The following is a 4,584-nucleotide window of genomic DNA, read 5'->3' as shown; positions in this document are numbered from 1 at the left end:
TTTGGTTAATAAGGAATGCAAAAGTACATATTACAAGAAGGGACATGACCTGCTAATAAGGATAAAATAGAGAAGAAAATATTTTGTCGCATTTCAGAGATTTTTTGCAACCGCAGCGCCTCCAGACGTTTGTTAAGTAAGTTATTTGTGTCTCCCATATCTCTCTCACAGTTGAATTTAATATCTTTGTATTTCTGCAAGATTCAAGTAAAAGGATGCGTAGTGAACAGCTCTCCGTCTTCCGACAAAGATATCAAGAAGACAATTTATTTTTATGAGAGTTTTTCTTTCTGTATTTTTGGCGTAAAAATATTCATCATGGTACCGTGAATGAGCGGGATTACTGTTACTCAGTATGGCTATTTGTAATTTCCATTAATATTATCAACACAAAATTCCCGATATTACACGACTTTTAACGAGCACAGGTCTGGATTAGAACAAACCAGTAAGAAATAAGACGTTCATGTTTTAGGCTACTTGTTGGCCTCTTCACCACCTCATTTTGCTCGAGGCTTGAGAAAATTATCGAGCTCACAGAGAGCCGACAAGATGATTCTTTTAACGATAATCCACGTGAAACAATTAAAAACATTTTATTGATGAAACTCGAGGGAGAGTGTTGAAGACATTTTGAGATGATTTGAAGAAGGAAGTCGCATTCTTTCTCATTTCTGCTCAATTACTGACCCCTCAATCGATATTTTTTGCACGTTTCGTCGGGCACGAGTACTAAAAAAAATCTGAATTTTTTATTAAGGAAAAAAAATGCCAGGTAAATTATTAATTTGGTCCCCTCTCCATGATAATACGCGATGGCGGCACGAGGAAAAAAGTGCAAAGCATTGTGCTTAAGAAACTGTTAAAATGTCTGAATCACTTGTTTATCTGGAAGTTTATTTTTAGCATGGCGAAGGAAAATCATAATGAATGAATAAAATTATTGAATTTGTGGATTTCTCTTTCGATGGCGCCTGGATTTTGCTTGGTCCACTGTCGATGCAATATCTTGTCATATGAATCATTTAACCGTGAAGTTTTATATACCTTTTTTGGGTGGGAGACGATTATTATCATCCACAAAAATCAACATTCCGGATTCTCTTACTGCACGTCTTTCATTTTATTTACCTTCTCAAGTCATTAAAGAAATTTTTAATCCATTTATTTGTGTAATTTCATATTTGTTAATATGCTTTTTTTTGGAATACAGATAAAATTTTGTTATTTATCAGTAAATCTTAGAGGGTTTTCGGATGAAGCTTTAATTTCATTATTAAGATTTGTTCTAATAAATTTAGTAAAATTGCTTTTTTGCAGAGAGTATTTTAGCAGTCTCAATTACGTTAAGCCGCCGCTCGATTTAAGTCGTAAGTGTGCCTAGGGCATAAGGGCCTTGGTAGACCTCTGGATTAGCCGAGAGACGGCTTAGTGAAATTATATTCGAAATAATGGTTAGACATCATTTCCATCATTTTCCACTAAGTCGTCTCTCGGCTTAAGTCGAAAGTGTGTCTAGAGCATAATGCCCTAGACACACTTACGATTTAAACCGAGAGACGACTTAGTGGAAAATGACGGAAATGCAGTTTTACCATTATTTCTAATATAATTACGCTAAGCCGTCTCTCGGCTAATCCTAAGGTCTGTCAAGGCCCTAAGATTCATATCCTTCGGAGGATGAGCTTAATACAGAAAGAGTCAGTAATTCGACTCTACGCGTTCAATGAAGCCCTGGGATTGTCTTAACTGGTGCGCTCATGAATATCATTGAATTAGGCATTGTGTATGTTAACTCTTCAAACCATCCAACCTTCATGTATGGAACCCATCGAGGGAATATGCAATGTTACATCTTCATTTTCATGCAGGATAAATGAACGTTAATTGCTTTTCGGGTGAATTAATGGCATGAACTCCTCTCCTGGTACTGCAGCATTAAATTAGGATTAGGTGTCTTTCGAGACGTGTGTCTCGGCGTGAAGCTCGTTTTGAGGGGATTCCTGGTTGGGGCAAATTGTCTTGCACATAATTAAATTATTGTTCTTCTGAGTCCTGCGAAAGACATCCAAATTTACACACTTAATCCTCATGGATGTGGAAAGGGTTACTTTCGCTCGAAATGCTTCTGATGAGTATGGAGAATGTCTTAAAGATGCATCCAGCCATATTCAAGCAACAGTACTTCTTGATTAACACAGTCTTAAGGTATTCTTAAATAATATTTTTAATTTAAAATCCTTTTAATCTACAGTGTATGAAAAAAGTGTTTATCTCCCATAGAAACTCTGCATTAATTAAATTAAAACTATTCACTTTGAGCACTATAACAGAACATTTGTGACAATGTACAGGAAATATATTTCTCCAGGGACTTTTAAACTTTTATGTTAAACATTTTCCTGAGGAAACATACACTCTTTCAAAAATTTCGCTGGGAAAATCTTTGTCTCCCAGCTTCTTCTCTTTGTTATTTTATATCTATCTTACACCTCTTTCCGCCAAGACTGCAGATATTTGTTTGAGACAGATTTCGCGAAATTTTCTTTCGTATAGTTAATTTCGTTGAGATATACTTTGAAGTTGAAACTTTTGCAGAATTTTCTATTATTTCTTCCGTTGCATTTTCTCAGGAGAATTGCACAAAATATACAAAATATATAAGGTACCTTATCCAAGTTTTTCCGCTAGAATTTTCTAAAAGTTAAATTTTATAATTATGTGTTAGATAGGGTTGAATTTCATGTATAACATCAACGAAAATCTTTATTTAAATTATGCTAAAGCAACTGAAGTTGGGGATCATCAGCTTAAGAAAAATGCCCCATAATTTGCATAAAATATAGGCTCTACATTTTTCGACATTTATAATAATAAAAAATAAAAAAATAAACCTTTAGTAGAGGAAATAACTTTGAGTTTTATAAATTTCATATCCATTCATAAAATATTTAACAAAAACTTTTGTCATTTGGTGACAAAACCATAAAATTGATTACTGATTTTGAGAAAATCCTATGCAAGTAATCTTATACAAACTTATCCGGTAAAATGTTTAGGATTATTATCAGTCACTTAATAATGAAATTACCCTAAATTTAAATATTTTGAAACCTTTTCGTAAAATATACCATTTTAATCTTTTTTGTATGATTATGTTTTAAGAAAAAATAACAATGTTTTATGGGTTTTATGATAGTATTCAGTTGATAGCCTTAAGCAGTTAGGGGTAAGTGGGGCACCTTTGAAATTGAGATTCTTCTCCTGTGTTTAAGTGGAACTGAGCCTTATCATAAGATAATTTAGCTCTTCAATCTGTGCAGCTAAATTATATCACGATGAGGCTCAATTTTAATTAAAAATAGGTGAAAAATCCCAATTTCAGAGGTGCCCCACTTTCAAATGTGCCCCACTTCCCCTACATAGAATTTGAAGACTAATATTTTTTTTTGCATTTTCAATATAATTTAACATGTTTTTTTTTTAACTTTCAAGTTAAAAAAAAATATTGAAAAAATATTTTCTGAAAGGTTTTTCAAAAATTTATCAAAATTCAGCTATTGAAACTAGATTTTAGGAAACCTCTGGACTAAAAAATTATCTAAAGGAAATGTGAAAAGTTTGAAAATAATCTGATTTTTTGTGGAGAATTTTACACAAAACATACAATTTTTGAATTGCTTTTTTAAAAAATGAAGATAAACTCGAACTTCAAAATCCATGTAAACCCTTCAAATTTAGTAATTTTTAATAAAAATAAATAAATAAAGAATTGATTTTAAATTGAGCCATTGGGATTTGATATTTGGAGACCTTTCTTTTTAAAACACTTACATTGCGATAGTCATGATTACAGAAAGTCGGTTCGTCAAATGATTGAATTGAAATACTACTACCCTGATATTTAGGACCTGAGTCTAAGTACTTTTTATTATTCTTTAACACATGATTGTAGCTATATTTATATGTAGCTGTTATTTTAGTTTTCGTGACCTACGTGACTCTTTAAAATTGTTTGTCCAAATTAGTTCTGTTTTAGTAAAAATAGCAAATTAGGGCGATGATCTAATTCTTTAATATCCAGGTGATTTTTCTTTTATTAATTTTTGAACAAAACATTTTTTTTTAAGAATGAGAGCGCTTTTCCCGGATATTCGTGAGGTTCTTTATCTTATTTTTGTTCCTTTTAAGTTGGTCCTTAAAAGGACCAATGTATTACCGGTGTACAGAGACAATATTTTTCAAACAAAAAAAATAGGCCAAAACAAGTTTTTGACTATAAAAAGTTATTTTGTTCTCTTAAGGTGTTACGTGGATCAAAACACTGAAAAATACCATTTCTTTTCCAATTTATTTCAACATAATATTTTTTTAATTTAAGTTCTTAAGTATGTAAAGGTGCAATATTTAAAATATATTTTTTTTGAAAATTTTTGTTAGAAAAATCAGTCGTTGGAACCTGATCTTTGGAGAATTATTTTGAAAAAAAAAACATACTTTTCGGTGAAAGTATATTCATCTGACGTCAAAAATCCAAATATTTCTAATTAATATAAGGGAAGAGCACTCCGGATTGGAATGTTA

This window comes from Phlebotomus papatasi, chromosome 1, assembly GCF_024763615.1.
Source record: "Phlebotomus papatasi isolate M1 chromosome 1, Ppap_2.1, whole genome shotgun sequence".
NCBI classification, from domain to species: domain Eukaryota; kingdom Metazoa; phylum Arthropoda; class Insecta; order Diptera; family Psychodidae; genus Phlebotomus; species Phlebotomus papatasi.
The sequence above is the reverse complement of the archived record's forward strand: the minus strand, read 5'-3'. Positions refer to the sequence as shown.